The sequence below is a fragment of the Gallus gallus genome, chromosome Z, assembly GCF_016699485.2.
Source record: "Gallus gallus isolate bGalGal1 chromosome Z, bGalGal1.mat.broiler.GRCg7b, whole genome shotgun sequence".
Lineage (NCBI taxonomy): Eukaryota > Metazoa > Chordata > Aves > Galliformes > Phasianidae > Gallus > Gallus gallus.
Genome location: NC_052572.1, coordinates 78,125,998 through 78,153,105, shown reverse-complemented (window position 1 = coordinate 78,153,105; position 27,108 = coordinate 78,125,998). Strand labels below are relative to the sequence as shown.

General features: G+C 47.7%; 1 long non-coding RNA gene and 1 pseudogene across 1 annotated transcript; both read right to left on the bottom strand.

Annotated features, from left to right (window-relative positions):
- LOC121108325 overlaps positions 1–20,972 on the bottom strand; it is a 59,233-nt pseudogene extending 38,261 nt beyond the window's left edge.
- A 3,102-nt stretch (positions 20,973–24,074) lies between these two features.
- LOC121108409 lies at positions 24,075–26,812 on the bottom strand. Its single transcript, XR_005842913.1, has 3 exons — positions 26,461–26,812; positions 26,224–26,380; positions 24,075–25,682 (listed from the first exon to the last, which is right to left on the bottom strand). It is a non-coding gene; the product is annotated as an uncharacterized LOC121108409 (long non-coding RNA).
- Between the last annotated feature and the right edge of the window lie 296 nt (positions 26,813–27,108).

Sequence of the window (27,108 nt, the reverse complement as noted above, 5' to 3'; positions counted from 1 at the left end):
CCTTTCCCCCACGTCTTTCCCATTGGACAGTCTGGAGCCCTGTGTGGCAGAGGAGGAGAGAGCTGCAGGCAGAAGGAAAACGGGCTGCTGGGATTCCTCCATCCCACTGCCAGGTGTCTTCTCTGGCATTTTGGGGGTGGGAAGGGAGTTGTGGGAGCACCCGTGGGGCTCCGGGCAGGAGGGAAGGAAGCAAAGATGCAGCTGCAGGCAGCGGGCTCTGGGCTGGAGCAGTGCAGCCAGGCACAAACAGTGACAACGTACACACACAAATAAACACCCAGTACAGAATCTGGCACTCTACGGTCCTCCCAGAGCTTGTTACTGCTTTTTAGGCTGCTCTACAGGTATGCTGTCCTTTCCCCTTCATTCCCCTGTCTCTTGCCCCCTTCCTTCACCCCGTGCCTTCCCCATTCCTTTTCCAGGCTTTCCCTTTCCTTTCCCCGCTTCCTTCCCCACGACCTCCCCCTGCAACAGCCCCATGTTCTGCTGCTGTTCTCAGCTGACAATCCTTACACCACACTGTTCAAACACATCGGATCAGACTGCATACTGGCACTGATATTAAAACAACAACAAATACATACAGTATTATGTGTGGATAACAAACTCCTACCTGCTTGAAGACCAATAGCAGCTCCTCATCCGGCAGTAACTCCTGCACACGGCCAGGTCTCCCGTGCAGGGATTTGGCATCCGCAGTGGCTTCGCAACACTGGATTTGAGTCTTTGACTTCCACCTCAATCTGCTCGACAGCTCCCCCCCTCAATCTGCTCTTGTGCTCCAGAGAGAGATCCAAGGCATGAAGAGGTGCAGTGCAACACAACTGGATAACGCTCTTGAAGAATGGCAACACCTGAGCAACACAGAGGAAGGTAGAAGGAATAAAAGGGCAAAGCAAGGCAAAACCTTGGGGAAAGAAAGGGAAAGGTGAGAGGAAAATGTCACACAGCCTGCAAGGTGCCCTAAAGAGCCATAACAAAGTCTGGCAGCACTGCCGTGTTGTGCAATGAGAAAGATTTGTATATTTACACGGTCCTTACCTGTTCAGGTAACCAGTCACCTAAGTTGGGTTCTGGGGAATTATGGGACATGCAGCTTTCCATTCCTGAGCAGCATATGGACAAGCAAGGAGAAGGACAAAAAGGATGGCAGAGCACCATCAACACAGACAGTGAATGTCCATGCAGATTCCCAAATAGACAGCTTCCTGGGTTGTTTTGCTTTTGTAGCATTTGTGTGCTGCAGATGAGGAAAACGCTCTGATGTATGAGTCTTCTGCAAGAGACACCCAAAGGTAAATGGCAGCTAACCTGCAGACCGAGCACTACTGCCTGGCGTTGGTCAGGGGGAGCTCCTCCTGCCGCTGCTGGATGCTGATGCTGACAGGGCTGGAGATGCTCTGCAGGGCCAGCTCGTAGCTGGGAGCCAGGAATGGACACGGCGGGAGAGACGAGAGAGCTGTCGGGGAGCAGCCGAGGCTTCCAAGAGCATCCAAAAGCCCTCACTCAAAAGCATCACAAAGCCACAGCCAGCAAGCTGGCCATGATCATGAGCACCATCCTGGATGCTGGAGATTCTTTGCTACCATACACTACGGGAGCACAGCTCTCGCTGCAGGCATCCCACAGCCAGACAAAATGGGAACAAACCCGCAGCTCTGCTGCACGCACAGCCCACAGCCATAGCCTTGCAACATGAGCTGCCTTGCTGTTGCTTGCATCCATCCCAATCCCTGGGAATGAAGACTCAGAAGGCAGTCAAGGCGTTGATCCAGCACCAGCGTGCTTTTATTCATTAACAGGCAGGAGGGCCTTTTGGTGAGAGGTCCGGTGGAAACATGGGACTCATCCTTTCTTGTTCAGGAGAGAGGGGCTCAGAGCTCGTGCTGCTGCCCGGTGCCTGGGACTGGAGCTCTGATTCTACGTCCCTCTCCACCAGGCTCGGCTCCTCCTGGCTGACGCTGACCTGCTCCTGCATGGAGCTGCTGCTGTCGGGGCACTCGGGCTGTGCTTGGGCTGGGCTGCACTGCAATGGTGCCCCGTCACAGTCCAGCTCGGTGACTGTTGTTTCTGGCAGGCTCAGGTCAGCGTCTTCTGCACCGCCGGGAGAGATGAGGGCTTCCACTTGGATGAGCAGCTTCATTCCATCACTGATGTTATATGGCAGGCTGTCATCTGTGCTGCAGCGATTCGTGCTTCCTAGCAGCTCTCCATACATGGAAGCACACAGTGAACCATCGCTATACGCTCTGGCTCTTCTGCGTGGACGAGGGCTCGGTTCACCTAGGAAGGAGTTAGAACACAGGCAAACAGTTAGTGGCAAACTTGCACAAGCTGAATGATGAGAGTGGTTCTTGAGATTTGCTTATGCAGTGGCAGTAGGACAAAGCCAATAGGACAATAGCAACAGAAGGAGCACTGTCTCGAAAGGAACTGTTGCGCTTTTGTTGTTTGTCTTTCTCTTTTGTGTGGACTCCAAGCATGAATTCGATGGCGCTGACAAGCAGGGTTTTGACAGCTGGATGTGCACCCTTACCTGCCAGGACCACCACCTCTGTTTCCGAGGGCTCCCTGGCATCGCGCTGCAGTTGGCGTTTGGCCACAGAGGATGGTTTTCTGGGCTTGAAACAGGAACACCAACTGCATGCTGGGGATTCCTTCACCCTGCTGGGTGGACTTGGTCTGGAGGGAGAAAAGAGGGAGCGGTGTGAGTCGTGCATGGTGCAGGGTGAGGGAAGAGCTGCCCTGAGCTCTTGCCCACACTTGCTTGTTCCTAGCACGACGGTTCCATTCCTAGAGCTCAGCCCTGGAGTCTTGCTGGCTACATTCCCCTCAGCCATGTCAACCCAGATGCAGAGCATGCCTGTTAGTTGAACCTCAGCGTCTAAAGGGAGGGGACATTCAGTACACCACCACACGCACCATTGGCGTCACGTACTTTCTGCAAGTTTTTGCTCTTGCAGTAGTGGAGAAAAACCCACAAAAGCCCACCGAATCAAGTCTGATAGGAAACTGCTGGAAAAGAAAGTCCTCTTTACCTTTCAGACGGAAAGTCAATGACTGTGTGGAATTTCCCCCGCGCAGCTGCGGGGCCTTCTTCCACTTCCATGTCCCTGCTCTCTGTCACAGCGGGAGAGCTGCTGTGGCCTCCCCTCTGTGCCTGTGCCTCCTCCAGGGTGAGCAGCTTGGTGGCAGGAGAAGACACCTGCACAGACTTGGGACCTGATGGAGAACTGCGCCCTGGAAGGGAAGACCACAGCTAAGAGGGAGGATCAGAAAGCAGCAGCACAGCCATCACAGTTCTGGAGGAGGTGCCGCACATCTCTCAGCTTTGCTTTTCTGGTCAAGTGAAAGAAGAGGAGGTCAAAACCCTTTCATCAAGCTTCACCTGCACGCAAAACATCACCATGACAGGGACGGTTTTCTCACGCTCAACTTTGGGCTTGGACATTCTCCGCATCCAGCCACAGGTTGCCATATTCTCATCTAAGCCCACAAATCTGCTGGCCCCTCAAAAGCAAAAGCGTATCTCAACAATCCTGGAGAAGGCCTGCATTTGATCAAGGTGTCTCATCAAGACAAAGCTCATGCAGGAAGACGCTCACCTGCTCCATCTCCGATGCCTGATGTGGAGCTGGAGCAGAAGAGGACGTCGGTGTGGTTGATGAGGAATTCCACCACATCCGACTGCCTCTGCAGTTCCACGCAGGCAGCTCTTCCGCTGGCGCAGGCAGCCTCGTTCTGCTGGGATCTGTAGAAAAGGCAGATTGGAGAAGTCATTGACCCGAGATCGTTTCCCCACGTTTGGGCATTTGGGCAGCCAAAGGCTGTCCAGTTGGGCTCTGGAGACTTCCGCAGTGGGCAAGCACTGATGCCACTGAAGACATTCTCCCGGGTGATCAAGGACACACCAGCCCCGTCTAAACGAGAGAGCACAAATTGTCCTCCTCTCCAAAGTGTGCCCGTGGGGAGAACAGATCTAAGCCTTGTGCTGAGACGGAAAAAGAAGTTTACCTGAAGAGGTTGGGAGCCCACACAATTGCTAAGTTCTTAGCGGGCATGTTTGTGATGGAGCAGCTCCCAGCCAGACAAGCCAAGTGTCTGATCAGGTACTCCAGCGTCCTGGAAAGCAAGAGCCAAACCTTCAGCACCACTGAGCACGCCGTGCTCACATTCACCAAACAAACCTCACTTGTTCTTGCTACTAGCAAGTAGATCAAGCTCTCCCAAGTGCCACGCTGCAGCACCAAGCCCCAGCACAGTACAGCCGCAGCCATCAGCTGCACCAGCCGTGGCCCTGTGCCCAGGAGCTGACCCAATCCATTCACCCCACGCAGCCATCCACCACTTCAACACACACAGGCATCACGTTGCCAGCGTGAGACAAAGCCTGCCATCGCATCATCGCCCTCTGAAATGCAGCAGGGCTGAGCTCCCCAGACTGAAGGCAGCAGTTTTCTGACCTGTAGTGAGGCACGGGCAGCTGCTGGATGACCTCCTGCACTCGGAGCAACCGCTCCTCATCTGTACCGGCACAAACAGCGTCCTGGAAGAAAGCAGAAAGGGATTGAGACACACATCATGCGAGTCAAGCGCATGGGGCTAACAGAAAAAAGGCCTCAGAGCTGCAGAGGGCACTGCTGCTCCCATCTCCCACATTTCCAGTGGCAGGATGCACACACCAGGTGTTACGGTGCACCCGGTGTGCAGGAAGCATGAGCTGCTTGTTGTACACAGACACCCACTGGATGTCCATCAAAACCCCAACTTCAACAGAAAAAAGACCAAAAAAAGGTGCGCAGGCGTGTGTGTGGATGGGACAGGGAAGAGGGACATGAAGGCCATTGCCTTGTGCTTACCGAGAACTTGCCATGCAGCTGCTCGGGCAGCAGAGGGCTCGGCAGCTCCCTGAAGTACATCTTGCACAGGGAGCTCACGCTGTGAATGTCCCGGACGGTGAGCTCCGGAATCTGCTCCGCCTCAAAGTCATGGCTGGAGAGAAGGACACAAAAACAGAGGGCTTGGAGAAAGAGGAAAACAACTCCAAAGCAAGACAACATACAGTCCAGAAGCACTCTTACCGCAGCTTCTGGATCTTGGACGCCACGCCGGACAGGCGGTAGATCCCCTGCACCACGCCGTGCTGCTCAATGAACTCAGCGCAGCTCTGCACGACCTGGGGGACTACAGAACAAGGGCCAGCGCTTAGCTGAGCTCCTGATTCAAGTCCTGCTTCAGCCGCTGCCCCTGTCACATCCCATCCACTAAGCCCAGCCAGGCTACTGCTTGCCTCCTCCTCACAGGAGAAAGAAGGCTGTCGCAGACGACGCAGGCAGGCAGGAGCCGGGGAGGAAACTGGACACGGACGTGTTCTTGGCTTTCAAGAAATGCCACAACCTGCCAAGCAGCCTGCAGAAAGTAATTCTGGGGAAGCCAGAGACACTGCCACAAGTCCCATCACAGCTCCCACCGCAATGGAGGCGTGAAACCTCATGTCCAGAAGAGCTAGGAAACTGACGCACTACACTCTCTTGGGCCAAAAGGCTTCCTTTGTACTCAGGCTAGCGTGGGACTGGCTTACACCTTTGGCTTTAAGCAAATACAAGTGTGCCGGCCTCCTATGAGCATTAGCCTCAGCTTCCCTTGCAGCCATCAACTCCCATTTCACGTTTCTCCACTGCTATCCACCTGCCCCTTGCTAGACACGATCTCCCTTTCTTTCATCTTTACATGCCCAACAGAGGGAGGAAGCTCTCAGGAATGGGCTGTTCCTTACCATCACGGCCAGAGTGGAGAAGATGCTCTCCCAGGTCACAGCCAAACACCCCTCCCTTCTCCTTCTCCTTCTCCAGCTCCCGCTGCTTCGGTTCCTTTGGGCGGGCCTTCACGAAGGAACGAAGGAAGCTGAGGAGCTTGCCACGCTTCTTTGGCACTGCACAACAAAAGGAAGAAACCAGTTCATTTCAGGTTGGGCTCAGTGCGACCAGGCTGAGAGGAAACACATGCTACAGAGCACATAAAAGCGGCAAGAACATTGCCAACACTGCATTCTACAAGGATTCGAGCATTTGCCCAAGCCCTCATTCTCACTGCCTACAAAACAGCAGCCCTACGCCCCGTGGGATGCAGGAAGGATCGTCTACACAGAGGAGAACGTGGGATGGATCAAGGAGGTATTCAACACAGAACACACCCAGAAAAAGACTCCATTTGACTTCCCCGCGCCATCACATGTAACATCCGTACCTGGATTTGGCGCTGAATTGATGAGGGCCTCGGGAAGTTTTCCGTTAATGAGCTCCACGCACTCACCAGGGAAGAACCCAACCTGGAACAAGAACAAAAAGACGGATGGAATACTGAATGCAGCATTTTTTCAACTGTTGCACCAAGAAAGAATGGCCTGCAGAAAAGTAACCCTCATTCAACATTTGCAGCCAGAAGACCTACAAAAGCAATACTTGGTTCCGCACAAGAAGGCTCTGTCCTCCGTGCTTGTACAAAGGACAGAGATGGTCAACACCTGACTGCATATGGAGCACGAGAGGCTCTTGCTTCTAAGTCACATGAGGAGACAGTTTCCCACCCAAGCCCAGAGCCAAAGGGAAAGTCCTCTGGCAGCGACACAGGGAAGCTGTTGACGTCCAGAAGCCACCCTGTGCAGGCCGAGCAGCTCGAAGCTGACGTTCCTCACTTGACTGCAATTGCGCCCAGGAGTCTGAAGCTTGTGCCTACCTGAAAGCCACGCTTGCCTCTCCACCAGGGGCTCTGCTCCTTTGCTGGCATAGCAGTAATGCACACCAGGTCTCCCACCTGCAAGACATTGCAACATCAATCCCAGCGTCAGCACAGCTGGGAGGAAAGCACAGCTGAAATGGCACCCTTCTTCTGCACTGCCAAAGAGCGCACAGCTTGAGAGCAATTGCACCGGGGCAGCTCTTCAGGCATTTCCCGTGGGAAAGCTGAACGTGGAGGTACAAGAGTCACTGCCTTACACACCAGACAGAATACAGTGCAAGCATGCCATATGAAACCATCTTTTAGACATGGCTGAACTCCTCCCTGCATCCAACCCAGTGCAAGTCCTATCTGGACCTGCATCTTCTGGGCTTCGCCTCACAAGGCATTCTGAAGGTGTCTGAGAATATTCCTGATGCATTCACACGGTATACTCTTCTGGCCGTGACAACAAGGAACGCCTTCTTTATCTGCTTACCTCCAAGGAGAGCTCATCCGCTGCCTGGGCAACGTATCTCTTAATAACATGGCCAGCAGCAGTAGCTGGAATATTAAGAGATGACTCCTCACGGACCAGCAGAGGCTTCCCCTGGTTCTCAGGCTGAAACAGAGAGCACAGACCATGGTGAGGAGCTGAGGACAAACAAGGAGGATTTCAGGGTGCCATCTCGATGCCACTAGCAAGGAAATGAAGCTTTTAAGGCAGCTCTTCAGGGACACCGAGAGAGCCGGAAGGATGCTCTCTCTCTTGAAAAGCAGGAGAGCACACTGGTGGCTCATTCTGCTGGCTCAAGGCAGGGAACAGAGACCAAGCAGAGCTTCACACTGTACCTCCGTCAACGCCCGGTCAGGCCCACGGCTGATCTCGCTGCTCGCGATGCCCATCACAGCAGGCGCGACAAGCTGCAACAGAAAAGAAACACATTTCCTGTGCTCACACAGCACTGGATCAAGAGACTTCTTCAGAACTACTTCTAGAAACAACAACTGTGTGCAGTCTATTCAAACGGGACAGCCGTTGCAATACGCAGCACTGGACCAAGTCGCTGTCCCTCTGCTAGCAGATGGGGACTCTGGCACAAAGCAGCAGATGCATTTGCCCGCAGCACGCTGAGAGCACAGTAGCAGGCCAGGGAGAGGTGTCGCTGCTGGGGCTGGAGCTGCTCCCCAGCCCCCGGCTCCCAGCAGCAGCCTCACCACCAGCGCCGGCCGCAGCCTTGCCCACGCATTTCCTCTGCCTGCATCTCTGCTGTGCTCCCTACAGCTGTCGGCCACACTCACACAGCCAAAGCATGCACGCTTGTGCCCCTGGCTCATGTTGTGCAGCTCTGCACAAACTGCGGCTAGGGCTCCTGGCCTAAGGGATTGCCTTCCTTCACACTAGCTGCTCCCAGCAGTACAGGCAGCATCCTGCTGAGGGTTGAGCTGGAGAGGAAGTGGAAAAAACCCACACGTGACCAGAGCTGCATTTCAGCTGGACGAGGCTGTGTTACTACACACGGTGTGACTAAACACGGGCTGCTGAACCATGTGGCAATACAAAACATGGCACGTACCTGGCAAGAGATCAGAACAAGGGAGAACAAGATCCTCGAACCCGCAGCCGTTCCTTGTCACTTTGCTCTGATCTTCCACGAGCAAAAGCTGCACCAAGGGAGCAGGCGGAGGGTGGACAGGGGAGGGAGAAAGAGCAGGTCAGTGACCCTCCACAATTTAGCAAGGAAGGCGAGGGAAAAACCGTTGGACAAATGCCATCTTGATGGATGGCTTTGGAAGTGATGGCCTGGGGGAAAATGGCGTCTGATGGTCCAGATGAAGAAATATGATCCTAGGAGCTCTGCCAGCCAGCACTTCTCAAGCCCTCGCTGCCCACCCGTCTATCCCGCACCGTCTCAGCTTACCTACAAGGCGCTGCGCAAGACAGGATGAAGACGAACGGACTCAGTAGATGCACAAGTGCAACAAGCCACGTACTCACGCCGAGCTCAAGCGCTCCAATGAAGGGAAGCAGCACGCGCTGCTCCTCCCCTCATTCTAGCCGCTTATGACATCACTAAGGGCCACCCGGCTGCTCCACCATGGACGGACAAGGTTGGGAGGCAAGACCACGTCACAAGACCACAGGATTCCAACAGGGCACCCCAGCGTTCGAGAAATCAGTACGTGGTTGGAATTCCATCCCAGGGAAATCCTGGAGAAGCTGGCATGGGGTTGTCGGGACCAAAGTGCAGGACCCGGCGCTTGGTCCTCTTGAGCCTCTTGCTGGGCTTATGGCAAATCCACACTAGGGTCCTTCTTTGCACCCAAGGGTGGCTTAGAGCAGCCATCTCTTGCACCTGGATGGAAATAAAGGAAGAGAAACACAGCACTACTACTAGACTGCTTCACCAGTTTCTTTCCCGAGTGCATTTTTGCCTTTTGGCTTCCATGACGACCTCATTTCCTCAAATACTACGGCACATTGTTGATGAAACGCTGTTCTGTTGCTTGGAGAGCACGAAGCATGCTGTGTTGACAGGCACAGCAGCGCGATGCCCAAGCTGAGCACGCAAACCTCCCAGCACCCCTGGCCAATGCTGCCAGGGAAATGCACGACCTGCAGCCCCACACGGCTCGCTGCACGGACACTGGGGGGCTGTTTTGGTCTCAGGTGGGATCCATTTTTCTTCAGTGTCTGCTATGATGCTACAACAGTGAGAACACTCTCGTGTTTATAGTTTCTGAGAAGCAGACCTGGACAGAGCCAAGGCTGTTCTCAGCAAAGCTCTCAAGAAGGAGCTGGGAGGAAACCAAATGAGGACAGCTGACGTCAACGGGCCAAAGGGATATTCCATACCATATGACATAAAGTGGAATGGGTTTTGGATAAGGTGGTAGTTCATCTCAATCTCTTCTTCTGTTTGGCCATTGGTTGGGAGGTGCTGAGCCACTGCTTCTACATCACTCATTAGATACACTCAATGATAGATAGATAGGTAGATAGATAGACAGTCAGATAGATAGATAGATAGATAGATATTCATTACTTCTGTCCTTTCCTCTACCTTTGGAAAGAGATTTCTCTCAACACATGAGTTCTACCTTCTTTTTCTTCCCCCACAGTTCTCTCCCCCATCCCACTGGGAAGGGGGCAGTAAGCAAAGGACTCTGTGGTGCTGAGCACCCACCGGCTTCAACCACAAGACGGCCGAGGGGCAATGGCAGCAGACGTGAAGTGCACTGTGGTCAGCAGGAAATGAATGTGGTCTTGACGTACACAAGCACACTGTTTCACTTTCCAGAAAACAACCTATGCTGTCAATGAAACATGGCCCTCACTAGGAACATTTGCAAGGATGCCTTCAATGACCGAGGGCATCGCACGCCGTGAACGTCACCCTGCTGACACAATAGCATTGCAAACACAGCAGCAACCCCTGGCACCGATACCTCCGGGTACAACAAGCACAGGGCACTGGGCTGCTTTGAATACAGTTTCAGCACAGACCTGAGGTCTTCGTGGAAAGCGCCTTGCAGAGCACATCGTGTCCTGCACCAGGCAGAGCGCTGCGCACCTGTCATCTTTCCAAACTTTGGGGTTTTGAAGCTGCACATTGTTTCTTGGGAGTTTGTCCCCCACAACTCCAGAGCACTTCCAGCTGCTTCCTGGTGATTCACGGCTTGCACAGTGCCAAACACAACAAAGAGAGGAGGAAAGAAAGAAGCAAAGGCCATGGCTATGCACAGAAGCGTCCGGGAAGAATTCAGCTCCAGGATGAAACCTGCACAAGTCAACTCAACAGATTCCAAGGAATTCATTGACATCTGACACAATTTGCAACGCCAGAAGCACTGCCACGCCAACAGCACCGTATTCAGAAAGCGGCACGTCCAAATCAGCCCCCTTGCCCTGCTCTACCCGCTCAGCCAAACACAGAAATCAAGATGCTCTTATCCACACGTGCAAATCTGGGGGCGAGTAGTAAAAGGCTCACTGGGCCACGGGCAAAGCAGGGAGCAGATGATAGGCAGGAAACAGGAAGGAGCTGAAGACCAGCTCTCCTACACCAAAGACAGGGAGAGCTGAGTCAGCACCACGGGAGGACTTACGACACAACTTAACAGCTTGCAGAGACCTGAGACTGCCAAAAGAGGCTGCCAGGGTAACTCTCACCAGTCTTTTGCAGGGCTGTTACAGATGCTTCTGATGCTGACTTCCACTGCCCTGTGTCATTGGTAGAAAGTGCATGTGAGAAATGCTCAATTGGTCTGGGTAACGCTTCTATGCTTCCACGGTTAGGACTGAAACAAAAGGAAAAAAAAAAAAAAAACATGAAAATCTATGACATTTGCCTCTCTACTGCTGCTGTCAGCGTGACATCTAAGATGAGCATTACGCGTCCCTGCACCCGACTGAAGATTCATCCAAGTCTGTGTTCCACACAGCTCCATCCCAGTGCCAAAAAGAAACACCCACAGAGATGTTTAGATGATTCTTTGTGCAGATACAGGTGCAGGTGCATGTGCATTCTCTACAGCAAGAAATAGCAATTTCTCAAGCAGTACGACGGAAGGTCAGTGGAAAGGAAATATAGGATGAACTCTTTTCATATAAAAAGTCCTTGCTAAACCTCTCCCCAGCAAAAAGGAAGCCTGCTGGGCACTGTTAGCAGCAGTTCCCAGAACATCTTGCGCCACAAAATGCAGCACGCTCCTTTTTTGCACAGGCCCCTCGTTTCTCTAAGCAGTGTCAAATACCCTCCACTTCAAATACACCCATCAGATAATGAACAGAGCTCAGAAGGGGTTAGGAGTAGAGCGACACACAGCTCCGCTTCGCGCTGAGGGCAGTTTTGGCCCTCCGAGCTTGCCGTAGCCACCCTGCGCTCTGGCACCGGCGGACCGGAAGTACTCGTAGTCACTATGGCAGCCGCCTGCGGGGGGTTTGAGCTGCGAGGCTGTGGGGAACGGTGCCTTTTGAGAACGGTGTTTTTCTGAGCGTTTTATCTTCACCGGGTGGTTTTCTTCCTCGATGTGTCGAATGAACAGCGATGGAGAGCCCACAAAATTCCATCTGCCCCCGAAGCCCGTCATTATTGACAAGCAGAAGCAGAGAGAGGAGAGGAGGTAGAAGGGGTAGGCCGCGGTGGGGGCCGCCCTCAGATTCCTCAGGGCTCTGAGGCATTGGTACTCGAAAAGTGCGTGTCGGAAGGTGACAGAGACACGGGCCCTGCCTCTGCCTTTGCCTCACATCTCGAGGTCAGCTGGGAGCTGAGTGCAGGTATTTCTGTTTGTGAAATGGAATTCCTCTTGTGCTAAGCATTTTTCATGTCTCCGAAACCCACCTGCATTGCTTTAAGTGGCACAGTGTTTAAAGTGGTGGTGCGATACTGTGCACACTGGGGGTATTGGTCAACAGTTGGCTGCACGTACCCAGCAGTGTGCCCAGGTGGCCAAGAATGCCAGCAGCATCCTGGCCTGTGTCAGAAATAGTACAGTCAGAAGGACTGGTGAAGCGATCTGCCGGCTGTTCTCAGCACTGGTGGAACTGCACGTCCAGTACTGTGCTCAGTTTTGGGCCCCTCACTACAAGAAAGGCATTGGGGCCCTGGATTGCATCCAGAGAAGGGCAACAGAGTGGTGAAGGATCTGGGGCACAATATTATGGGAGTGTCTGAAGGAGCAGGGAGTGTTCAGTCTGGAGGAGATTCAAAGGAAACCTCATTTCTCTGCACCACTACCTGAAAGGAGGTCGTGGTTGGGTGGGAGTCAGCTTCTCCTCCCAAGGAGCAGCAGGAGCACAAGAGGTGATGGCCTTCAGTTGTGCCAGGGGAGGTTCAGGTTGGATACTAGGAAAAATGTCCTCTCGGAATGCCCAGGCAGGTGGTGGAACTGTTGTCCCTGGAGATGTTCAAGCCATTCCCTGGCTCTGAGGCCAAGTCTCCATGCTGTCTGAAACACAGTGACCCCGTGCAAATAATCTGTTGGTAGTGGCCCTCTGGCCAGTACTGTGTCAGGAAGTGTGCCTTCAACTTAGCTGCCAGACAGTTGAACTCCAGAGCATAAGGAGATTTCTATGGCACGGTATAATTCATCGGAGCAGAAAAGAGTTTTAAGAGTCCCCTTAAGCTTTGCCAACACAAGATAACCACTTGAATGTGGTGTCTCCTGTAGGCTCTCTTCAGCTGTTTGTAAAAAACAGTAGGAAAAAAATTATTATCTTTTACTATCAAGTGATGAAAAAAGTGTTTTTGTCATCTGTGTCTCATTTAGACCGTGAAGAAATTCCTGTAAACAAGGCAGGAGTTTAATTTTTTAGTGGGAACGTAGGCGATAATTTAGTTAACTTTCTGACTGATACCGGGATTATATCAGGATGGTGAGCAGTCACCTGGGGTTTCTGCAGGGCTCCATTTCAGAGCCAAGTGGAGGACTGCATCAGGGAAGGGTCAGGGTGGAAAAGCTTCTGCCCCAGAGGTTGACTGTGCACGGAACAGGTTGCCAGGCCCAAATATGCCAGAGTTCAAGGAGCCTTTGGACACCACTCTCAGACATAGCGTGGCTGGTTTTATGTGGAGGCAGGGGTTGAACTCCTATGATCCTTGTGAGTCTCTTTCAAGTGGCCATTCTACAATGGCCTGGAAGGCTGTTAAACAGCTTTTGGTTGTGGTAGTTATCAAGGTGATACAAGCATGTAAAATCTGGTACCTTAATGCTACTCCTGTTGGGAAAGAACATTCATAACCAAAGTAGGTAACTTAGGAGACGTGCAAGGAGTAACGGCCTGCAGATGCCTCTGTATTACACTGTGCAGACAGAACAGCCAGCGCTATGGAAACTTAATGCTACTGATATGAGGGGTGGAATGAGCAGTTAGCAAGATGTGCATCTCAGAAGGTCTGGCAGACTGGTAAAAGAATGCTATCCAACTTAGTTTACAGGGAAAAGGAGGAACGGCTGCTGTCCTATTCTTCTTTCCTTAGTAAGTAACAGAGTTAGAAGCGTAGAAGAGAGTTAACAGCATATCAACTTAAGGACGGTGTAATAAATCAGTGTTATTTAGGTATATGAACAAACATAACAGCCACACAGCCCCCAAATCCCTTTTCTCCCACTGGTGTCCAGCAGTCCCGTAGTTTGCTGACAGATCGGGCTGCTCTCTTCTCTTAAAGCAGCACTTGTCTCACTGCTTTGCTTCACAGTCAGAATTCTCACCTTCTGACCTTTTAATACCTTTTTTCTTTTTTTCAAAAAATCTTTCCCTCTAGCTGCAGGTCAGAATGAAACCTCAACCATGGTCAAAACGGTGGGAGAGGCTGAAATACAACATAAAAGGAATAAAATTTGAGCTACCAGAGGAAAAAAATGAAGGAAGCACAGAAGTGGAAGCAGCCCTGGCTGGAATTCGATATGCTGCGAGAGTACAATACTTCAAAATAGAGGAAAAAATATGGAGGGAAGCGAGTGAAGAGCTGAACAAGTAACAGCTTTGAGTTCAATGTAAGAATTGTCTGTTTTCAAGTTTCATATGCAAATAAAAGACAGTGAAATTTCAGCAGTTCTCATCTGAATGTTAAACTGTCCATTCCTGAAAACAGTGTTACAGTGTGTTCAGCCCTGCTTCTGCCTTCCCTTCTAAATCACAGCTAATAGAAGGGGTTTGCAGTTACTGTGTTGTCACTTCCAAATAACTGTTTCTTCTGCCTTTGCCAAGTAGACAGGGGCCAATTGTGAAAATGCTTCACTCAGTAGGTTCAGAAGGGGGCTATGGCAGGGAAGCAGATGTACAGAAGCCCAGCTGGACAATCTGAGAGTAAGTGCTGCTTAGCTGTCCTGTAAAGGCACTTTTGAAATGACATCTGATAAAGCACCAATAGTAATCTGACAACAAAGCAGTAATACCAACGTTTTGAAACCAGCTTGCAAGAATGAAGCCAGATTAGCTGTTACTCCAGTCAGATTGTGTGAATGGGTGCAAGGTTCACCACAAAGTGGCACAGAAGGTTCTCAAGGATACTCAACTGAGTTGGGGCTTTGAGCTCCAGTAAAAATCGCCTTCCCCTGCTTACCAGTCATGACAAGTGACGTCTGCAGCCACTGGAAGAAGCCTCTACAGAGGTAAAGCGTGATAGAACCTATTCCAATTTCATAGCAGCACAAGACTAATTTCTTTGGGAGCAACTTTCAACATGAATAAGGAAGCAGAGGAGACAAAAGCAAGCACGGAGATCACATGCTTCAGCTGATTACCCATCAGTTGTATTTTCTTTGCACTCAGGAAAGTAGAAGTGCACAATTACTTACAACAGAACTCCTAAATCCTGCAGATAATGAAGCGCCAGCAGAGCCACAGTTTTTGTCCATACTTCACATAACATTCCTGCCGTGTTCAAGACTTGAAAGCGTTAAAAGTCTCATTAACACAAAAACATCTTTACTTTTCAAAAGAATGGTTTTGCTTTTATTTTAAAAGTCATTGTTGTCTATAACACTGATGAATACTACTTACAATTAAAATAGTTTACAAGAATACATATTCTGTAATAAAAAACAACAGAAAAACCATAGGGAATAAAAGCCCCCAAGAGTTAAATGGAAGACCCATAAATAACATTTTAGAGAAGCAGGCAATCACAAACTTAGCAGAATTTGTGACGCACTGCTGTTTCTACAGTAAAACATCCTTTTTATTCTGCAGCAGTAATATTTACTGCACATATACGAAGTTACACAACATTAGAAATCTAACATGGGCACAATGAGATGAGGTTTAATGGGTCTTACAGGGAAGCAGAAGTGAAATGTCCTTAGAGAGCCGATTACTAGAAGGTAATTGACCTTCTATCAGTAGATGTTCATAGATCAGAAGACTTCTCACTGCATGCAGAATTCCTGCTTCTGTGTCAAGGTCAAAAAGCTATGAAGAACTCACTGTGAGTTTGGTAGAGTTATCTCATTAAGTGGACAATAAGTTAGAGTTCAGTGACTCCGGGGTCAGAGTGATTTGGTGTGGTACTGAAAACAGCTTGTGAAGTTGTCTGCTCACCAGCAGTGGTAACGTTACAGGCACTTACTGCAGTCATCCTTCCCAAAAGAACAAAGCAGTGAGGCTTCGACATATTTTTCAGAACACCTGCACTTCACACTGACCATTGTGATTCTATCTAGGAGTAGATGGCATCAGAAGACAGTTGGAAAAAAACCAAAATACTTCACAGTAAAACAACTGCAGGCAGTCCACTCATTAAACATGACCACTTTTTTTAGAGTGAGCATCAGGCTTGTTTCAGTAAAAGAACTGCTGCTTCAAAGAAATCCTTATTTCCTGATCACAGATTTAAGATGTTCCCATTTGCACTCTTCAGTGAGCTCTTCAGCAATACGCAGAGCCTTGACTTTCACCAACAGGAGAACAACTTCTTCAGTTTCATCACTATTACAAAAACAAGTTGACATAGCAACACATTCACACCTGACTTCAAAATCAATAAAGCTAAAACGTGCCTTGAGCTACACTGACCACTAACTGCACCCAACATCTAGAGCCTCAAACTAGCCTGAACTAGTACTGCAAAAGCGATCCATTTTACATTATGGATTGCATCTTTAGTTGTACGTAGATGTTGGAAGTACATCACTGAAAGTGTTAAATGGATGAGACTTGAGGAATTTAAGAATCATAGAATCATTAAGGTTGGAAAAAAACACAAAGATCATCTAGTCCAAATGTCAACCCATCACCACCATGCCCATTGAACCACGTCCCTAAAAGAAATATGAACATAAAGAATATGAGGAAGTGCTGCATCCCAAAGAACATGTTGTTTGTTACCTGTGGTTATTCCTGTGAAGCATACGTGCTCACTGAACCAAATGCTGGCAGAAGTTCACTGACTCGGGGAGAGTTGACCCACTTCCAACATTTTGGAACCACCTTTCTGGGAAGCATGCAACCACCTGTTCACCCAGAGAGTATTCTGAAAGAAAAGAAAAAAAAAAAAAAAAAGGCTTTCAATAAAACTAAGTCACACCACTTCTGGCAGACTTCTCCTTTTGGCTAGTTCAGTTATTATTGGCAGTGTTTACTCTTCAAAAAACAAAACCATCATTTTAAGCAGTTATTCCTAAAGCCTAGGAACCAATGCTTGCTTTGAAATTCTTTTATACACCAAGGTCATTAAAAAACAAACAAACAAAAAAACAACTTTAAATGTTAAATAATTACACTTCAGACTACATCTGTCCCCATGGAAATAAGACCTTTCACCTCTTTACGCTTCTCTATGTTTTCTGGCCCTGGTGGTGTGTTGAAGAAGGCAACGATTCAGCAGCTTGCTCAGTCCCACACCACGGACTGTGTCTTCCTGTACAGTCCCATCCCAAAGGAGAACCTTGGAGAGCAGCTGCAGTAATGGAGAAACAGAACATGCATATCTGATGGCTGAGGGTGCGTTAGAACCTCCTTTTTAAACTTAAAAGATACCATGTCCATCCAATCTCAGTACTCAAAAAACAGGATTTATTCTCTCCAAACTGTCAGAAGATCCCCAACATAAGCACATTTTCAACCATTCTGCACATCACCACTTCTAAAGAGAACCCTGACAGTGAGGATGGAAAACAAACTGAAAGGAGAAAACTTCAATCTGCAGTGGAAGACCACCGGTCTCGCTTTTAGAAACATGTATTTGACAGGACATTTAAGTCAGGCAATACACAATCTCAGAGGGTGATACCAGAATCTTATGTCTGTTTTGTGTCTGCCAGGTATCAGCACTAAGCTCCCTCTTGTCTTCTCTGCATCTGTCCATGACAAACCCTTACACAACAGCTTGCCCCAGGAGTGAATATGGCAAGTCCTCAACATTCCCAAATACCCTGATTTTTCTACAGGAATGTGCAACATGGCAGCAGGAAGCCTATGCAGAGCTGTCACCATGGCCTTGTTAGCACACACAGCAGGGGAACTGGGACGTTAATGTGTTTTCCTGCATCTAAACCTCATCTTTAGTACGAATCCAAACACACTCATAGAGGAAACGGATCTAAGAGGGAATTGAATCACAGGCATTCAGACATTCCTAACTCAGCACTTTAGACTGAATAAAGCTATACTAATACGCTTACACGCACATGCAGGGATTCTACTCTACGAGAGCAACATGGGCACTGTATGCACATACTGAGGAAACAGACCTATCCACAGAGTGCCAATGACTGATCTCATGGAAGGTTAGCAGGAACAGATGATGAAATTAAAGTCTCTTGACTACGTATCAGAGGTGGGTGAGCATAAATAGCTCACTGACGAAAATAGCCAACCTTCCTATTAAAATACATTAAACTCTCAGGAATCAGATTTGACTGAAGACACATTTCCTCAAAGACGACAGTCTACTTTTAACTAAAATGACTTTCACAGACAAGATCGGTGTTTTTTCTTTACCTCAACAGCTGACCAAAACCGTCTGCCTTGCAATTTTGAACATGGCGATGATTTGTCTTCCACAGTGCTGGTCAGAAAAAGAAGAAGAGGAAATAAGGATTTTGTTTGACCTGAAAGTAAGACAAACAGACAATTCATCTCTTAAACACCGATGAATTACAATTATGGAGTTCTTTCAGCAGTGACAACCAGAATAAAGGTCTAAGGAAACAGCAGTTAACTGGAACTCCTTGCAATACCCAATGGAATTAGCAGTTGGAAACACTCGAGTATGTGTTTAATGGATTCACAGCAAAACAGCACTGCTTGTAACCAGACAAACATGCTGCATCAGGCTTAGCAACACTCTCCTCCCAGCTGTGTCTTAACCCCACACCTACCAGACTCTTACCAGTTATCCTCTCTCTAAGAGCGTCCAGCAGTAAGCATCAGCAATATCAACTATTCCAGGAAAGAAAGGAGGAGTCAGGAGTAGAAGGGGGAGCAGACCACCACAAATAACACAAGCCCTCAGATATTCTAAGATCACAAAACCAGACTCTGGGCTGTGCCTCATAAACTAAGAGCTTTCCATTTTTGAAAGCTTTTAGTTACAGGAGCAAAAAAGCATTAAGTTGACTGCGTAGTTACTCTTGTCGGAATGAGTTCATAAACATCAATGTTTGGTAACTATTCCTACAGAGAAACAGTAGAAGGCACATTTGTTCCGTTTGCTCATGGATGTCTACAATATATTTCACCCACGCTTCTGGGGAAAAGGTACAGAAAAACAGAACAAAGCCTAAAAAAAGAGGTTAGGTTGCAGGTAGACTTGGTGGTCTTTAAGGTCTTTTCCAGCCTGAGCAGTTCTCTGATTCTATGACTAAAAATAACAATTTTAAAAAGTAAATAAATAAATTCCCAGAGACAGCTTACCTTTTCGGATACAGAGGGATAAAGACATCCTCCTCTACAGACTGCTTCGTCCTCAGGTTCTCAGTCTGTGAAGTCGATAAAGGATCCCACATATTCTTGGCAAATGCTGAAAAATAGGAATTATTTCATTCATGATATCCAAGTGGCTATCTGCTCTAGTTTCAAGGACGCAAACATTCAAACAGCTAAACCTTTCATTTGCAGTAACCTTAACAAGTAATTGTAACTATCAACATAATTTTACATTACCACTTACTTAAGGTTTGAATACCTAGCTGCAGTGAACGTCCTCAAGACAACCTTAATATACCTGTAATTTTTGGCAGGATAGTTTTTTCAATCACTCTAGGCAAAACTTCTTCATCAGGATCATCATCTCTTTTTGATTCAGACGGCTTTTTGGCATCGCTGAATCCTTCTACAGCTCTGAACCAGGGCATCTCTTTCAGGTCTGCAGAATTCTGCTGAAAGATCATTCCCGTTAGTTGTTCAGCTGTCAGGATTGAGATAAAAAGCTCCATGCAAAAATATACCAAAAATCATACCAAAAATGATACCAGAAGATTCTCATTTAACAATTTTACATGGATTCTAATCACGGAATGGACCAAAGCAGCAAGCTAAAACTGAATGTAAAGCTAGATTTCAGAGGGTAGGGTTGTCAAAATGTCAGCAAACAGCTCCACATTAATAAAGATGCAAGTGATTCATATACAAGCAACCTGACAAGAGGAAAAGATGTCCTCCTTCTAGTTAACAACACTTATCTCAAGCTCTGGAATGCCTCTATAACCCACGGCAAAGCTCCTGTACAGAAGTCTTCCCTGCAAGCAGCATGCCCCCGTCCTGTCATACTTTGAGATGCCAGAAATAGCCACAGGTCTTGCCAGTTAACAAAGGTGAGTACATCAGAGTAGACAAGTTTGCAAAGGCAGTACAGACCAGAAACGTAGCGGAGCACCGCCTACCCAGAAGCCCAGAGGATATCAGAACACACGAACACACACACACAATTTTTCACAAAAATAAAGTCTGGTGATGCACCTACCTCAAGGGGACTCCAATTTATTAACTGAACTCTGACTAATGGATTTAAAAGCTTAGGCAGGCAAAACCGATGTAAGCATCGCAGTGAGAGTCGGGAAACTTCTCTTTCCGCTCCTGGAATTTCAACAGGATTTTTCTGATGTCACAACAATCTGCACGAACATCTTCAAACATTTTCTTACTCTCTTCTAGAACGTTATCTATGGATAATATTCAATAGGAATAAGAAGAAACAATCACAGAATTTATTGAGGCATAAGCTGAACAGTTCATGCATCTACAGAACAGAAGAAATATCTTTATGATAACAGCATTTGTGCTCCATCTTTCACACCTCTTACACTGAAATGGGTTTTAAAACCAGCACTTTTTCAGGAAAAAAGAGGTACAGAAGACCACAAAAAGACTTCTGCGGTTTTGAACAACTGCACAGATTTAAATACCCATTACATTTCATATTTTGTATGTCTCTTAAAAGCTCAGACAGGAAAATCCTCCTTCTGTTATTCAGCAAATACGCACCGTGCCTCTCCCAGCTCCTCGTGACCTGCTCACTAAGGCAGTTCAAATCTCAATTTGAAATACATTCCAACTTTGGACAAAAAACTGATTAAACTAAAGAAGCCTACAATCTTACCTATTCTTCCTAAGGCATTGGTCAGAATTGTTTAAATGCATCAATTCTATGCTGTAGAGAATAAACGATATACCATTCAAAAGGAGTATTTCTTCACTCTCCCTTGAAAATCCTTCTCAATACGGGAGGAATTTTGCTCTCATATCCTGACCAACCTTTGCTCTTCTGGAATTCAGTCACCTCTGTCAGAGCCAGTTCTTCACTCGACATGCCTTCGTGGTGACCAGCTGTTTGTGAACGCTCTCTCAGCTGCCGCCTGCAAGTCCTGCATTCTGTAATGAACTCAGGTGAGTTATTCACCATGTACATACGTAAAAGAAAGCTCAGTGATATACTAAGAACACCCGGTGAGAGCAATAGCCTAAGGAAACACAGTGAGGAAGCAGAAGTAAGCATGCAACCCTAGAGACACGGACTGTAACAGTAAGGTACTTTGTGAGCTGCCAAAGGACATTAAAAGCATCTCTAGCGACCTTCACTTCACCACATTCATAATAGGAACTCCCCCCACCTGAAACACCAAACACCGAAGAGCGTACCTCTTGTATGTAATTATTGACATTACTTAACGTTAAAGGTTAACAGTTTGCTTCAAGCAAAGTTTTATTACGTCGTTTTTCAACCAGTAAAACTCTTAAGTCCTTAACTGTGTCTAAACAGTGATGAGTCAAGGCACCAATGCAACTGGAACGGTTTCAGAGCTCCCAGTAACTTAAGGTCAGCAGCAGACCCCGACGTTCAAAATGTAGCACCTGGACTATGCTGATAACAGAGGGTAGGTTAGATGTTCTGATGCACCTATGAACATTCAGATTCCAATCAGCACGAAGAAAACCCCCCATTAACAAACAGATGGTTCCCATGTACCTTGAGCTTTGGAAAGGAAAGGCATTTTTGCACGTGTGTGTATCACCTCGCTTAGTAACCGCACAGATTTACGTTCATCCCTGTGTAAGTAACAGGAAGCAGATACACACTTACTACAGTTAGATGTAATTATACGTACCTTCGATGCTCACACGTTTTCAGAAGCTTCATCTTTTCATCACTCTCCAATCCATCATTACTTGGTTTGCCATTCCCAGCTACCAGAAGACAGGAACAAGACAAAGAGGTGAATGCAGAACACTGACTCTGCTTCTGCTCTTCATTTGGAAACTAACCAAAGTAAATAAAACATCCTGATGAAAAATTCAGTGTCCAGCCTAAAGCACAGTCAATATTATCAGTCTTCTCAAGCTGTTGCCAGTTATCAGTCAATCCTTCCTTGTCCTCCTGTTCTACAGTGCTTGCGTCCCAAACAAAGGCTCCACATCACCTGCGTTTGCTTTACACCTTGTAACAAGTGATGGAATACCAGCTCACCGCTTCCCAGTCCTGGATGGAAACGGGCAGTGCCTACCACTGTCTGTTCCCAACAATGGAAAAGGCAAACTGAGCCTGCATGTTAAGTTCCAGCTTCCAAACTTTACACATTATTGCATTTAGATTTCAACAGTCAGCTCCCTACCGTCTCCTGTTATTTGTGTCCCCTTGTATGTATGTCCCAAATTACCCCTACTGATTCTTCAGTTCTACAGAGAAGTAGAAGCCAGAAGCATTTTCTGCTTGGGCTGTTCATCTGTATCAGCGTCAGCTGGCTTCAGTGCACACAAGACACAAAACCAGCTGCCCCTACTGACATACTGCAGCATAAGAAAACACAGCATTTCCATCAAATACAACCAGCAACTCAACAGTTGTTCTCTATGTAAGTTCTCTATGTATCTTTTCATGCCCCTGTAGAATTTGTAATTCATAGCAGCATCTGAAGGCTTCTCTCATTCCTGGGCAGTTATCTTTGAACTGTCAATGCTCTCCACGTGTTTTTCCTACTCCCTCTGGTGGGCACGGGGCACATCCTGCAACGATGCCATCCTAAAAAAGAACACACTCAGACAATCAAAACCACGACAAGTCAACAGTTAACACATTCCTGAACATCTTCCGCTTAAAACAAAGCACAAAATCCTTGCTAATAAGAGCACCTGCATCGGAGCAAAGAAGAACTGCAAGACTTACCCATACCAACATTTACAGAAGCACTGTGTGTGGACAAGATTCATGCTTTGGAAAACATCAAATGTCACTGACGTAGTGGTAGTTCTGAAGGTACCCCCACTGACATTTTACCCATATTCCTCTACACAGCACGCTCCTAAAGAGCATAATATGGCAAGTGTAGCGACGTTACACTGCATAGATTCTACCCAAGTTGATGTGGGTAGGAATACAGCATACATCAGTGCGTCCCACTTAATTTATACCAACTTAATATCACCAAGCTATTACTACCAGACATGTTCTCCCTCCCCTTCTTGTTACTTTCCAAATAGGTCTCCCACTCTCGATAGTCTTTCACATTTGATTGTACTTGAACTCCCCGCATCATTTCATTCATTTCTTTCAGGTGATCAAGGCCAAAAAAAAAAACCAACAACATACAATTCCACAGAAATATTTAGTCCACTTCAGTGGAAATTCTTTGAACACAAGCAGGCCAGCAGCAGTCTGTACAAAAGAGTATACATACACAGAGGTTCACACAAGTGAACGGCAGATGTTTGTGTTTCAGCTGCACGATGGTACTTGTCTGAACTGATCAGTACAGCTGCTTCTGGCTGCGTGAGCACTGAGAAGTGATGGGGATGGCTATCTTGGTAGCTTGCTTTTTTATAGTTTCCAAGTTCACAGCTGGTAAGGAAACACAGGGACCAAACGTGGGTTTAGCTGGTTGAGATTTACACAGGGAAGCATCACTGTGAGTTTCCTAAGAGAACTGCAACACTTTCAATACCTAGTTTATGCACATTAAATATAAGTTTGTACACAATTGATTTAAGTTTTGCCTCTGCAGCTTTAGAGGTCAACAAAACACACCATGTAAATGCATAAAGCACATGACAAAAAGATGTACATTGGAATGATCAGATTGGGTAATTTCTGTACACCACAAAAGGGAAAGCGTATATACAAAAAGCTGTGTAGTAATGGTGCAAAATGCATACACCATTCACATCCATCAGTACAAAGCAATCTGTAATTTAGGGTAAAGCAGCCCTCCTCTCAGTCTGAAGACATCAATGGCTTCCCACAATATGTAACGTTTCAATGCCGACAGCTGAAACCTCACAAGTAGTACAGTTTCTAATACAAAAAGTAGAAATAAGCTATAGCCAAACAATGAAGATGAAGATAGAAGCTTCATTTCTTATATAAGCAATAATAAGCAATTATAACTTAAATACCATATCTCCAACCACATCAACATAGAAATTAAATGACATCCTGCGTTCTAAAACAGCAGGAGTCTGTAGGGCAAAATCTAACCCTAACACAGTGACTTGGAGCAATCGAGTCCATGACCGAGGTCTGCTGCTAAAAACTTCTGCAATCTTCTGGACAGCAAAAACTGAGGGGTTTCCAGAAACAAATGGAGTATGAGGACCTAAGAACACCAGTTATACTGGATGTGAAATTCAGCAGCAATCTTCCCAATCCTCGAACTACTGCCATGCAGCAGGCAGCAACTTCTGCACCTTTCCCTTCTGACATGAAGAATTGGTAACTCAGGTTTTCCTAGTCTGATATAGAACAGAAGATTCAAGCCAAAAACAACACAACATCAGAGAAAACATTCCTGCCAATTATTTACCGGGAAAAAGAATAAAATAATCTCTCTCTTACCTATGAGCAAAAGGCAGATTTCAACAGTTAGGAAAGCACATATCACTTGAGGGAGTGCAACAACTTTCTTAATTTGCTGTTCTTCCCTCTTTGCTTCTGCCTCATCTTCACTTGATCCATCGCTCACAGGCACTACAACTTACATCAGTCGTTAGCACACCTCATTACGCCCTTTGCTTATTTCCCTACTCCCTACCCAACCTCCTCCTTCAAAAACAGTACCGCTTCCCACAGCCATTACAAGTGATAGAAACAGATGACAGCAGACGAAAAGCCTGTACACAAGGACCACGTCCAAATCAGAAGATGTAGGAGTGGCAACCAGATTTTGCAGAATCCATCTTCGTTTACCCAACAGTTCCTCAGATGACTGCAGTACCAGAAGAACAAAGATCAAATGTCTCAAAGCAAACCCGTATATCACGTGAGACTTCAAAAACAGACTACAACGTGGGGACATCAGACACGGAAGATCCTTAAGTGCTCTACAATGCACAATCTACTACAGACACAGAAGTTTCTCTATACCATTTACTCCAACAATAGAGTCGGACCATACCTGCATATTACTTACAACTATTATCCAAATAATAAAGCAATTGGCCTACAAGCCTGGCAAACCAGTGCTTTGTAAGTGAAACTGCAAACAGCAAGATGAGTTAAGGAGCAACCGAAAAGCCACATACGCTTGGCATGCAGTAAGTCTGCTTACTTCCAAAGGGCTGGCTGGCTCTGGTTGGTTGCTTTTTGTTTGTTGGTTTGTTTTTACCTCTTTCCCATAACAGTCGTAATGTCAGTGTGTGGAGAGCAGGAACATCCCACGTAAACCTCAAGGACCACCAAGCATTATGGTCTTTTGTCAAGACCAAGAGCACAACTTTGTACTGCACTCTTCACTGGGCAAGTCTCACATTCTTCCGGACATCCATCAGTAAAAGACACAGCCTCTCTCTGGGAGAAAAGGCACCAACTCACCCACGCGTTCAGCCATCCTACGCCTAAGAGTTCTCTTTTTAGGAACAAAATGGAGACGATTCCTATCAGGCTCGTCCTCATCCTCTGAATCACCGCCTTCTCTTCTCCGAGAAAGCTGACGATCATTTGAAGCATCCAAGGGAAGATAATCAGCTCGGGTCCTGGCGAGGTGACGTCTCCTCCGAGCAGCCGCAATACAGCCTGCACTGGGGACACAGCCTGCACGCAAGGGAAACAACATCTGAGCCAAAGACTGAAAGCAGCACTCTATCACTCCGAGTGCCAATAACCACCACAATTCAGGAACACTGCACGATTCTGAACTGAAAACACAATGTCTGTCTTATAAGCTTACCAAGTTACTGAATATCAACAAATGGAAAGAGATCCTTAAGAAATAGTTCTTAGCCTGAAAACAGACCTTTTCCTTTCAAAGGAATCAACATCCTGCCGTTTTTCCAGCTCTTTCACAGATCGAGACTGCTATACCAATCGAGTTTACAAAGGAATTCAAACTTTACTAACAAAACAGGAGATAAAGCTAATGTTTACCTCAAAGTGAATTATGAATCATTAAACAATTTTGTTTGCTGCTTCTGCATTCCTTCCACTATCAGTGGTTATAATTTCTAATCTACCTCCTGAAATTAATACAGAATTATGACAAACACCTGCCATCAAAAATACCAAGCAACCGTCACTATTCTTTCAAGACAGCCCTGGCTCAGCACAAACAACATGCTTAAAAACGTCCAGGAACCTGGCCTGGTGATAACCCCTTCCTCCTCTGGGATGCGTTGGATTCATTCTCAGAGTCTGTGCTGTTGTAGCCCTCACTCAGTGAAGAATAACTCCCTTCTTTTGTTTCTTGAGCACCCTCCGTGTTGCAGTCCCAGGCTCCAGCTGAGGTCTTTCTGCTGTAAGAGAAAAAAAGGAAGACTCATTATTTCATTATTAAGACTCAGTTTCAGCAGCTGGAAACTGATGCACAGTGTACCTGGTTACCAGCAACCATTCAGACTACAAAGAAGCAATGGCTAATCACAAATCCACCTCCACCTGACAGAGATGCCTCTGACCAATTAGAGTCCGGGGGACGGACAGAGCTGCCGCTGACCAATGAGACGCCGGGGGAGGGACGGGCAGATGCTGCTCACGGGGAGCTCCTCCTGCCGCTGCTGGATGCTGATGCTGACAGGGCTGCAGATGCTCTGCAGGGCCAGCTCGTAGCTGGGAGCCAGGAATGGACACGGCGGGAGAGAGGAGAGAGCTGTCGGGGACCAGCCGAGGCATCCAAGAGCATCCAAAAGCAAGGCTCCTCCGTAACGAGGAGCCGAAGACACCGCGTGTGTAGGTGCGTACCCGAAAACGCGCATGCAAAAGGCTGTGTGCGCGGTGCTGCATGCGCAGCGCGGTGCCGAGCCCGGCGGGTCCTGGGATGCTGCGGTGCCGGGGCCGCTTCACGCCCGTACCGCGACCGCCGATCTCCGATCTCCGAGCCGCTCGGGTTCCGCTGCTGCTGAGAGCGCTTTGAAACGGCCGGGGGACGGCGCGGGGCTGGGGGGGGAAGGGGACGTCTGCTGGTCCGCCGCGGCGGAGAGCAATTTGGATGGCGCCGGGCGCTCGGGGGCAGCTGTGAGCCGAA